The sequence below is a fragment of the Lemur catta genome, chromosome 6 (genome assembly GCF_020740605.2).
Source record: "Lemur catta isolate mLemCat1 chromosome 6, mLemCat1.pri, whole genome shotgun sequence".
In the NCBI taxonomy this organism is placed as follows: domain Eukaryota; kingdom Metazoa; phylum Chordata; class Mammalia; order Primates; family Lemuridae; genus Lemur; species Lemur catta.
In genome coordinates this window covers 77493999-77506962 of record NC_059133.1, presented here as the reverse complement: position 1 = coordinate 77506962, position 12964 = coordinate 77493999, and the positions used below count along the sequence as shown (strand labels likewise).

The window sequence follows — 12964 nt, the reverse complement described above, 5'->3', positions numbered from 1 at the left end:
ATTTGAAATGAATCTATATAACGAACTCCCCCATTTTCAATGTAATAGTTTGCAATGGTAGATTTTTCAATCTCTCAACAATTTGTTTTTAAATATATTTTTCAATGGTCTCTTATCAATGAGTCTTATAAAATAAGTAGAAGGCCAGGTAGGGTAGCTCACCAACTGTAATCCTAGCACTTCGGGAGCCCCATGCAAGACACTACTAGCTTAAGGCCAGGAGTTTGTGACCAGCGTAGGCAACATAGGGAGAACACGTTGCAATAACAAAAAAAAATTTTTAACTAGGTGGGTGTGGTGGCTTATGCCTATAATCCCAGCTACTCTGAAAGCTGAGGTGGGAGGATCCCTTGAGTCCAGGAGTCTGAGGTTACAATGAGCTCTGATTATGCCAGCGCACTCCAGTCTGGGCAACAGAGCAAGATGCTGTCTCTCAAAAAAATAAAATGAAATAAATACAAGTTTAAGATACCATAAATTTGATTAAGACCATGAAGTTGTAAATTTTAAATTACAACATATTAATTTGATAAATGTCTTCAATTAAATTGTATATAATATGAAGGCTTTTATGTAAAAATACAATCAAAACAATACATACAGAGATTTAAAAACATTTATGGGAGGGAAGAGAATAAGACTGCGCAGAATGCAAGGTCTTCAACTATATTAAGTTTTGTATCTTAAAAAAGAAAAAAGAGCTAAACCAAACGTGGCTAAATGTTAAGAATAAAACAAAGCTGGCTGGTTGTATACATGATGTTCATTATATTAATATTACTTTTCCATAAAGCATTAAGAGTGTACCCATACAGCACTATTTTCTAACGATGGATTTGATATTTTTTCTTTAGATTTCTGTTGGTTTGATAGGCTAAAAATTCTTATTGTTTTAATATCAATTTTTGAGGAATAATAATGTTATACAGCTTTTTTCTTATCTTCATATTTACTGCCATCACCTGTGTCCTTTGCCCATCTGGAATTTTCATCTTTTTTTACGCTGACTTGTACAATTTTTTAAAAAGCGTTTCCCAGTTTAGATGTCTTTAAATGTTCTGATGTACAGAAATTTATCTGTAGACCTATAATGAGGAATTTGAAAGCTAAGACTAAATCATTCAAGATAAGATAAAGTCATTAACTAGAACATCAGTTTGTCATTTTTCTATTGTAATTAATAATAACCAAATTATTTAGTATGTTCATCTTTTAACATACTCAACTTAGTTTTCCAACTCAGACAGTAACCCTGACATGAGAAGTCATACTATATATGTTAAATAAGACAAAACATACATATATATTTTGTTACTATAGAAACAAAAAACCTAAAAAAACTAATAACTTTTACTAAAGTAGTAATTACAGCAGTCAACATTTACTGGGCCCTTTCATGCTGCTAATTCCATCAGATGCTCTTGTCAACACGAACAGGACTGCTGAACATGTCAGCTAATGTGTTATTTGGGAATTTACTTTTGAAATTATAAGTTTTCTTAATGTGTTAAACATCACAAGTACTTTTCATGTACTGCTTAATAACATCTATAGGAAAAAATGAGAAATTTACTTTTAATACTTAAGTACTTTATGTTATGTTACTCTTCTAAAAGATTACTTGAATCCATTATAGAATGATGCATTCCACATTATTGGTTATAAACCATCAAAGATTGTTGTAGACTGTTAGAATTACAGAAGGGAAGAAACAGAATTTGGAGTATGGAAACAGAGGTTTATGAGTTCATTCCCACCTACCCACCTCACTCCCTTTTGTATCACAGAACGCTTATTGAAAAACTAGTGTCACATATTGTGCCAGGCATTATATAGTTTCTGACCTCAAGGAACTTGGCCTAGTGGAAGAGACATGAATGTGAACAAATATTTAAAATAAAGTGACATAAATTTAACACCATATGCAAGACAAAGCACAATGGTGACACACAGACCAACTTTGCTTGTATGAATTAAGAAAAGCAGGGAGGGGAGGGCCATTCCAGCAGAAGGAGCAAAGAGAATGCACACAAAAAAACACAGAACAGCGTGTTGAGTACATGGAACCAAGGAGCTCAACATAATTTTAGCTTACAGGGCTTACAAATAAGTAGCAAGAAGTGAAACTGGACACTCAAGCAGAGGCCAGCTTATAGAGGGTCACGTACGTTATATTAAGGAGTTTTAACTTCATCCTACACTAAATTACTGGAAGGTTTTTAAATAAGGAAGGATCAGATTTACATTCACTGTTAGCATTATTAAGACAAATTATGGAAAGGAACAAGGTTCTCTTGGCCCTCTGAGACATTGCCCATGACACCCACTCAGAGGCACCAGTAGCAGTGTGTAATACCACCTCTAAAGAGAGCTAAGCCTCAGGAACACAGGCCCCCTCCTCTGAGCTTTTAGTTCTAAAAACCCCCATATCTTCGCTGCGTTCCTGAATCCTAGGGGTAGTGTTACTGTGCTACCTCAGTGTTCTCTTCTTGCTTTTCAGTCCTCCAACAACTAATTAACTAATTCTCCACATTAAATTCTCCACGTTGAAATATCTAGTGTGGTTTCTGTTTTCCAGACTAGACTTCTGACTTCTATAAATGTTAAAAACTGGTAAAAAGAGAGAGAGAGAGGGATGGAGGGAGTGAGGGGAACAGAGCCTGGGAGATGAGCTAGGAAATTATTATAAGAAATGACAGTGCTCGCTTTGGCAGCACATACACTAAAATTGGAATGATACAGAGATTAGCATGGCCCCTGCGCCAGGATGGCATTAAAAAAATTATTAAAAAAGAAGGAAATGACAAAACTTGAAGTAAGGCAGCAACAGCAGTAGGGATTGAGAAAAGTACATAGATTCGAGAAATACTTAATGGGAACTACCCTCAGAGATTGCTGGTAGGAACTGTAAATGGTATAGCCAACTTGGAAAACAACTGGGAAGTTCCTCAGAAAGTTAAAGTTAGACCTGCCATGTGATCCAGCAATTCTACCTCTAGATATATACCCAAGAGAACTGAAATTATATGTTCACACAAAAACTCGTACATAAATGTTTATGGCAGCATTATTCAAAATAGCCAAAGAGAGGAAACAACCCAAATGCCCATCAACTGACGAAAGGATAAACAATATATGGTATATCTATACATACAACAAAGTATCATTAATCCATAAAAAAGGGATGAACGACTGATCAACATGCAACAACATGGATGAACTCTGAAAACATTATTCTATGTGAAAGAAGCCACATACAAAAGGCCATGTACTGATTCATTAATATGAAATATATAAAACAGGCAAATCCAGAGACACAAAGTAAATTAGTGGTTTTCAGGGGCTGGTAGGAGAAGGGATTGAGGAATGACTGCTAATGGGCATGAGACTTCTTTTTGGGGTGATGATAACATTCCAGAATTTGACAGTAGTGATGGCTACACAAACCTTGTGAATATACTAAAAACCACTGGACACTTTAAAAGGGTGAATTTTGTGTGATGTGAGTTATAGCTCAATAATTAAAAATAGCAGGGCTTATTGATGGGTACGGGAACAGAGAGGGGTTAAGGAAAAGATGAGTTCGATTTTGGGCATGTTGAATTTCCTAAGGTCATGGTGGGTATGACCTGTAGGCAGCTTGATACAGAGGTCTGGTGCTCAGGGTAGAAGTCTAGGTTAGAGATAGACACGGGAGTCTTCAATCTATGGGCAGCCAAAGAGCCCCACTTTTGTGGTGTGGGCTTGGACAAACTACTTAATCTCTCATCTACAATAACTTATTGTTCCTTCATCTGTAAAAGTGGGTTAATAATCACATACAGGACTATCTATACAGGTTAGGATTAAAGACTATGAAAATCCCTTTACAAACTGAAAAGTGCTAAGAGGTTAATTGCATTATTTTATATATTACACTACACATGCCAAAAAAGTAGAGAGCAGGCCACTGGCTACTAAGAACTGTACCGAAACAGTATCTTGTCCTTATATAATCATTGGACATCTACAGTTGAAATAACTTGCAAAACTGATCACCATATTTAGAAATAAATATAATGGAACTGGACAAGTTACAAGGAAGGAGAGCTAAAACTGAGGGTTATGAAGGATTTCTGTTCTGATTAGGGAGTAAGGGTGTTGAAGACTTTGTTCTCATAATAGAATTTTCAATTAAAGACCAAGACATCCATTAAAAGGATAAAGAAAACAAAGACTTCTTTACCAAATGCTGGATAAGTAGCATTGTAAGAACAGTGAATATTAGCTTAGGACTAGAGAGAATGAAATGTATACTACTACTAAGAGAGAAAACTAGTTCAAAAATTTGAATAAACTCAAGGAAAATGTACATAATACATTTTGAAAATAAAGATGCTATAAGCATACATCTGTAACTTGTTGAAGTCACGTGGTATTCTTCCACAAGTTATCACTTGAAGTCAAGGGAAGAATGACAGACTGGAATGATCATGGATCCAATCTTACAATTACAGATGTCAACATAATTTTCATGTTTTATATTATATACTTCTCAGTTATTTATTTAGCCTTGATATCAATTTCGTTAATGTAAGAGTATACCCGCATAATCCAATTTATTGAGGCTTTAAAAAGAGGGAAGTATGAAATAATCTAATAGTATCTAATACTTTAGTGCCCTTTTCTCTCTCTCCAAAATGAGTATTTCTCTCCCACCCCCAACAGTATATGCTTATTTTTAAAAACTGAAACACACAGAGAATGAGGGAATAATTAAGTTTGTTTTTAGATAACAATGTGCCGTGACCCAGCTTCACTTACATAATGGACATTTTTCAATGTCAGTACATGTAAATCTACCTAATCCTTTTGACAACTGTATATTATAATTTGTATGGATAGACCATAATTTACTTCACTGATTCTCTATTGGTAGACATGCAGATTATTTCCATTTCCTAAAAATCATAAAGAATACTATAAACATTCTATATATACAGCTTAAACATTTATCCAATTAAATCTCTGGGATAAATCCTAAGTGGAATTACCTGAACAAAGGACATGCAGTTTGAATTTTGAAACTCTTACCAAATTGACCTCCAGAAAGTTTGTTACAGTTCATACTCCCACTACAGAAAAAAGAAAGCACATTTCTCCATATCCTTCCCAGCACAGTTATCATTCTAAACTTAGTCAATATTAAAGTATGAAATGTTATTTCTTATTTGAACTTGCATTGTACTAATAAACTGTCTTTTTATATGCTTATGTCATTTGTTTTACTTTTGTGGTAGACAGGCTGGCTATTTATATCTTTACTCCGTTTTTTTTTGTTTGGATGTTTAGCTTTTTCTAATACATATACAAGATAGCTTCCTATTATATGAATCAAATGGCTTTCCCAGGTTTTCATTTGTCTTGTATCTTTATTAAAGACATCTCAATTTTTATGCAGCCATATAGCTTAATCTTTTCCTAAATGTTTTCCTTAATGGTTCAATGATACTCTGATAATGAGAAAAGGATTCCTACTTTTCACAAGGGAGAAAAATCTTTAATCTTAATTCTACAAATAAGGAAACTAATCTAATGTTAAATTAATTAATTTAATCTATGTTACGTAGATCAGCAGTCCCCAACCATTTTGGTACCAGGAACCAGTTTCATGGAAGACAATTTTTCCACAGATGGTTGGGGGGTGGTGGTGATGTATTCTCATAAAGAGTGTGCAACCTAGATCCCTTACATGCACAGTTTACAGTAGGGTTTGAGCTCCTATGAGAAGCTAATGCTGCTGCTAATCTGATATGAGGTAGAGCTCAGGCGGTGATGTTAGTGATGGAGAGCTGCTGTAAGTACAGATGAAGTTTTGCTTGCCCACTGCTCACTTCCTTCCTAACAGACCACAGACTGGTAACGGTCCACAGCTCAGGGGTTGGGGACCTCAGACTTAGATAATACTACAAGAACCAGAATTTAAGATGGACATTATCATTTTTATTTCACAACTGTATACAGTTACACATTAAAATTTAAACAAGGTAGAACCAGTTTTCTCACTTTGGGAAAAAAGAAGATAGGAAAGTGAGAAAGAATAGTGAACTCATGATTGTGGGTTTTTTTGTTTTTGTTTTTCTTACTGAGACAGAGTCTCACTCTGTAGCCCTGGTTAGAATGATGCAGTGGCATCATCCATAGCTCACTGCAACCTCCAATTCCTGGGCTCAACCAATTCTCCTGCCTCAGCCTCCCAAGTAGCTGGGACTACAGGTGTATACCACTATACTCTGCTAATTTTTCTATTTTTTGTAAAGATGGGGTCTCACTCTTGTTCAGGCTGGTCTCGAACTCCTGAGCTCAAGCGATCCTCCTGCCTCAGCATCCCAGTGCTAGGATTACAGGCGTGAGCCAATGCACCCAGCTGAACTCATGATTTGTTATAACATGTATTTTCTAGCTCAATGCATTGAAAAGGGTCTAGAAGCAATGACACCCAAGTAGCAATAAACACACCCAATATGCAGATCTTGATTTCTAAATACCATTTCCCATTAAAAGGCACTAGGGGTCCTCGGACAAATGGCTGAATCTAGTGTGGGGACAAGAAAAAGACCAGGTGAACCTAGAACATACAGTGACAGAAAGTAAAGAAGAGCTCTGAAACTAATGAGGACATGTCAAAAGGATAGAAAAGCCAGCTTTAAAGGGATTCCACTGGCTATATCAAAAACAAATTTGAGCATCAAAATCAATAATTACAGTAACAGACTGCAACAAATAAATAAAAGGGGAGGGAAGAGAAAAGAGAGAGTTCTTATTTATGGCAGATGCCAATTAATTAACGTAGAAGTAATGACAGAGTTAGAAGATAACCATTTTGCAACCCCTAATGATAGTAATTTATTTAGAATTATCAGTTGGACGCTAAATCCTACTATATACAAATATATTGGAAAACAGGGTATTTACAGTCTCAAAGTATCTCCTCACAGAGTACTTATGAATTATAAAGGAATTAAAGCCAATTTTACAAAGAGAAATCTCACAGACATCAACTTAACCAAAGAAAGCAACGTTATCAATAATAGGACAAACTAGCATCATCATATGCCTCCTGTTGTGATGCAATGAGGAGGACAGAACATCACTTACGTATCATTCCTGCCAAAACTGTTAAACCTGAATCTAATCATAAGCTAACAACCAGAAAAACCTAAAATACATGCTATAAAACAATTGGCCTGAATTCTTCAAAGTGACACTGTCCAGGAGGCTGAGGCAGGAGGATCACTTAAACCAAGGAGCCTAAGGTTGCAGTGAGCTGTGATGACTCCACTGCACTCCAGCCTGGACGACAGAGCAAGACCCTGCCTCAAAAAAAAAAAAAAAAAAAGTGCCACTGTCATAAAAGACAAAGAAAACCTAAGAAACTGTTCTAGATTAGAGAGACTTTGAGATATGACAACTAATTTTTGATCCTGGATTACACACGCAAAAATAACTGCTAAAAGGATATTCTTGGAACTGATAAAATTTGAATATGAACTATAAATATATATTATCAATGTTGAATTTCCTAAATGTCATCATTGCATCACTGTTAAATAAGAAAATATTCTTATCGTTAGAATCAGATTGGCAAAATTTTTCTGTAAACGGCCAAATAATAAATATGTTAGGCTTCTGGTCTTTTTGGTTGCAACGACTTAGCTCTGCCATTGTAGTGTGAAAGCGGCCACAGACAATATGTAAACAAAAGCATGGCTGTGCTCCAATAAAACTTTACAAAGAAACAGCAGGCAGGATTTGGCCAGCAAGCAAGCAACAGTTTGCAGACCCCTATCTTAGAAGGTAGAAGTTTAAAGGTAAAGGATCATAGTATGTGCAACGTAATCTCAAAGGTCAGCAAAAATAAAAAATATGCATTCATGTAAGTGTATGTGTGTGTATATACATATACATACACACACATAAACATACACACACGTACAGATCTAGAGAAAGCAAATATGGCAAAATCTTAACTAGTGAATCCAGTTTAAGGGAAACAGGTATCAGGTATTCATTGTACTATTTTTTATTACTTTTATATAGAGTGGAAATTTTTCAAAATAAAACTTTAAAAAAATAATCTAAGGCATTCACTTCATCCCTCCTTAATCCTCTCAAATATTTTATTTTTTACTACCTACTTCTACTAATTTTGTTATATTAAGATCACAACAATGTAACTGTTCCAAAAAGCTAGGCATTATGTGATAATAAAGAGATGCAAGAAATGTAATGCTCTCCTAAAATATAAAGCCTCTATATTAAGTCATACATAATTAGCATCACTGACTAGAAATACCGCTCTTCAAAACACAGTCGCCCCTTCATATCTATGGGATCTGCACTGTGCATTCAACCAACTATGGAAAGAAGATATCTGGCGGGAAAAAATCCAAAAGTTCTGAAAGCAAAACTCGAATTTGCAGTATGCAAGTACTATGTTGAATCCATGAGAATGAAGCAAGGTGTAAGCATTGTATTAGGTGATGGTTTAAAGTATATGGGAAGATATATGTAGCTCATACACAAATACTATGCCATTTTATAGCAAGGACTTGAATATTCGCAGATTTTGGTAACCATAGGAGGTCCTAAAACCAACCTCTGGTGGATACCAAGGGACAAGTGTACACCTACGACTAATAAAGCTCCATGAAGGCAGGGACTGGTCCATTTTGCTCCTCAATGTACCTCCAGCCCCTAGGCAGACTGCATGGTAACAAAGTGGGCACTGAATATCATTTTGGGGATTAAGGAATTAGTTGCATTGCTAAAACCAGAATCTGAGGAGATGACAAACCATAAAAATATTTTTTTCCCTTTCACTATTTCCATTACCAACTTCCATGTGTATGTTTTTAAAGCTTTGTATTTATAAAAACCCAAGGGAGAATAAAACATGTCCAATAAAGTTTAACATTCAGGTCTAAATAAATACTTATTAAGTAAATATTTATCCTTAAATTGACCTAAATACAGTACCTGAGTTTTGTGTTAGTTTATTCTAAAAATCAGGTGCTTCACAACTCTTCTACAGTCCTATAAAAATCTACGAAATGTGAACTTTCACAATTTGCCACTTTTGAATAGGCTCTTCATAACACCCCCTGTAACACACCACACCAAGCTTTGGTCTCCATAAAGTAGCTCCTGAGGGCATGCAAAGAAATTCAGAGAGCCACATTGCTGCTTCTTAGTTCCTCAAAGTAAACTCATTATGTGTTAAGAGTGGACCCTATTTTCTCTTACAGTGCCTCATTTCCCTTCTTAAATATACTCACTTACTTGCTTGTTAGGCCTATCTATACAGTAATCTCTATATTAATATTAGCAGAGTATTTAAAACTGATATTTTATTAATCTCTATATTAATATTAGCAGAGTATTTAAAACTGATATTTTAAATTTTTTAAAAAAAATTATATAAAACTTTTAAATAAAATTGATATATTTATAAATTGATTATACCCACAGTTTAAATAGGAAAAACATCCAAACTTAGGATTTCATTGTTATTTATAATGACAAATAAATTGACCAGTAGAGGGCACTCACAAAAGGGGGGAAGACCTAGCCATTCTTGAAGAGAGATACACTGCAGTGCATGTCCTATTTTAAAAACAGAATCCTTTAATAGAACACTGGCGTAGTCATCACCCCTCACTGATAACCACTGATATATATGTATAAAATCAGAAAAATAACTGCTTACAACATGACATAAGACTTTTCTTATACCACTCTTCAACACTGTTTTAATATTATATTATAAATTTCCTCTCTGTATCTACATACTTTCTTCTGCAAGTAAAATGAATTCAATAATTATCATGGCAAAATAAGAAAATAGAGAAACTAGTAAACCTTGGTAAAATAAACATAGCTCAGAGCACAGAAGATGGAATCAATCAATCTTACTATTAATCTACTCTTCGTTACTGAGTAGGAAACTATTCCACCAAAGAAGGGTATAACAACCTGAACTGAATTATAAGTGGCACAATAACAAGAGCATGCAGATGTCAAAGAATTAGTGCCTGTGGAAAATATTTCTTGCTATATTTATCTTTACCAGATATTATATGCAGTAAACACTCAATATATATTTACTAATTGATTAACTCACTCTTCTGATCTCTATGTTTATAAATACCTAAATTTTTTTAAGACAAGATTATTCTTCTACCAAATTTTAACTTGGAAAAAAAATTTCAGGGAAAATGTTTTGATAAAAAGTGATCTCAAAACTATAAAAGCATATATTAAATATTTCTAGCCAAGTATTGTGTTTAGGGGCTTGAGTTTTTAATAATCTTGCCACACTAACAATATACTTCATTATCTCTTTGGTGGACTTCATAAAAGATAAAATCTTTCAGAACAAAAGTAAAGGTGATTTTCACATGTGTAACCTCAAATATAAACACATCCATGTGTCATGCCTGCCTAACTCTCTATCATATCTCTGCCATTAAGTTGCCATTAGATAGCAGGCTAATTTCAAATTTGGGTATACTGATAAATCTGAATTAGTCTCCATTATTAAATATCTTCTTAGCTTGAAAGACAGGTAATTTTTTACTTTTAAAAAGTTATACGAGGGTACAGTGGAAATTCCACTTAACTTGGTCTCAGAAAATTGAAGCTCAAATCCTACCACTTGCTAGTAGCTAAGTATCCTTAGGTGAGTCAGAACCTCTTAGAGACTATTAATTGCCTATAAAATGAAAGAAACAATGACTACCCTCTTGATCTACCTCTTAGTGTAAATCTTTGCAAATTCTAAATCATTAAAAAATATAGTATTACTTGATTGAAATTTTTTAAAATTCTTTCCATTAAAAAAATGTAGGAAAACTAATGAGAATTCGAACGTGCAAAGTCTATGTCCTTTCTAATTTTCTCTCTGACCTACATTATTCACCAAACAAAACCTAACAGCAGCAATGAAATCTCCCACCCTCCTTTTTAACTTTTTATAACATGGAGTCAGCGTTTTTATTCAATCAACTATTTATTAAGTTAAACTACTAAGTTCTCTTGCCTTTCTTATAGTTGAACTACAACAAGAACTTAATGTGGCAGTTCCCTCAGAGACTCACTGTAACTTGGGAGGTAAGAGATAATCTCATACCCTTTCCCAGGTGGCTAAACTACAACAGAATGTCAGTTTCAAAGTTCACAGGTAATCAATGCTTCCCAGAGTCAAGTCTTCTGGTTTGGCAGAAATCATAATCAGAATTACGGGTTTAAGTTCATAAACTTTTTCAACCTTCCCCCTAAATAAAGGATTACCTGTTAGCTTTATTTCTTCAAGATTTGTATTGCATTTTAACAATTTTGAGCAAACGGTTTCCTAACCTATTTTATCACACTCATGATACCATGCTATATGCATTCATGACCTCTGGTAGGAAACAGAGTGTAATGGGATTTCTCAGATTTTCAAGGAAGATGGAGGGCATTTCTGTCAAAATCACCTTCCAAAATCCCAGGAAAACTTCCATGCTTAACCCGAATTCTATTAAAATTTCCTTTTACATTTGATTTAAATGGTAGAGTATACCAAGTAACCCAGGATTTGGAATATAGATTGAAAGGGTGAACAACACAATTCTCCTCAAAGAACACAACTAAACTATAGTATAGCACTGAACTGACTTGTCAAAAGTAAATATATAGAGATTATTACATAGGCAGTCCACTTCAATTAGACTGTTCTTTACTAAAGCAAATTCTTAAACTTGGAAGCCAAATAAAAGTTGCTTCTATGTTTAAATCAAATCTTTGTAAATCAGTATTATTTCTCCATTTTATTATAGAACCAAAAATATTTTTTGACATTTTCTTCTGAACAGTTATCTAATCAATGCTCAAAGTTCTAAATCACAAAAACACCGTTCTAAGGCCACTGATGCCCTCAGAATCCAACTCAGTGCAGAGTGTGTCTTTAAGACATTACACAGCACAGTACCTTAACAGGGTATTTTGCCCTGTTAGATTCCACAACTTGAGATTTGGAGAAAGTTCTCGGAAAATTTTCAGAACTGATTAAAAAAAATTGGTACATGAGATCTAGAATAAAACCTAAGGGATTAGAACTATTTAACCTGGGGTAAAGAAGCCTAAGAAATAATCTAATATAAGGCTATTTCAAAGACAAAGTAATATATTATTTCTACCTTCACTGATATTAAATTTAACATGAAGATTCAGATTATGCATGAAATATGCTAATAATTATGTTCTGAAAATGGGTTGACAAGGACAGTTATGGAATATCCCCTCCTGCAGGCCTTCGGATTAAATAAATCCTATCTGCTTGAGATAATTTGAGTACAGTGCTGCCAGAGGCAATAGAAATACTACTACCTGACCTCTCAAGGTCTCTTCTAGGTCTTTACCTCTCATTTTGCTACTGGCCTTTACTTTGGTAAGTTTTCATAAAACCAAAAAAGTCTGAAAATAATCCTTAAAAGCTAATTAGTCAAATTGTAATAAAAAAAAAATCCTAACATTTCCTTGAGTAAATTAAGAAAGGAATACAAAGATTAAGATTGGTAGTGGTACATTTATATATCACACCTTAGGCAAAGAATGAGCTTTTTAAAATGCATCCGGTAGCTATCGGTTTTCCACTACTTTAATGTTGAGGGAAAGATAAGAAAATACTACTAGTTAAGTTAAAGAAAAACCCAACCATCAATTATATTTTACCAGTAAAATTCAATCTAATGTCAAAATACCAGGAAATCCATAAGCATAAAAGTTACATTAAAAAGTGACTTTTAGGTATAGATGAGATGCAAATTCACCTTTCCACCCTCTCACAAAACTCTGAAATACACTTCTAAACAAAATGCACATATACTGACACAGTATGAACAAACACCATGGACTTTGATATTCTCCCAAGGGAAGTAAGGCT

The 12964-nt window shown here is 34.3% G+C and overlaps 1 protein-coding gene and 1 non-coding gene across 2 annotated transcripts in view; one reads left to right on the top strand and one right to left on the bottom strand.

Moving 5' to 3' along the window:
- The window catches only part of KRAS (KRAS proto-oncogene, GTPase), a 45711-nt gene that overhangs the window by 27957 nt on the left and 4790 nt on the right, over positions 1-12964 (bottom strand). The window lies entirely within an intron of this gene.
- Positions 2699-2802, top strand: LOC123640880. The gene has a single exon (XR_006736118.1). It is a non-coding gene; the product is annotated as a U6 spliceosomal RNA (small nuclear RNA).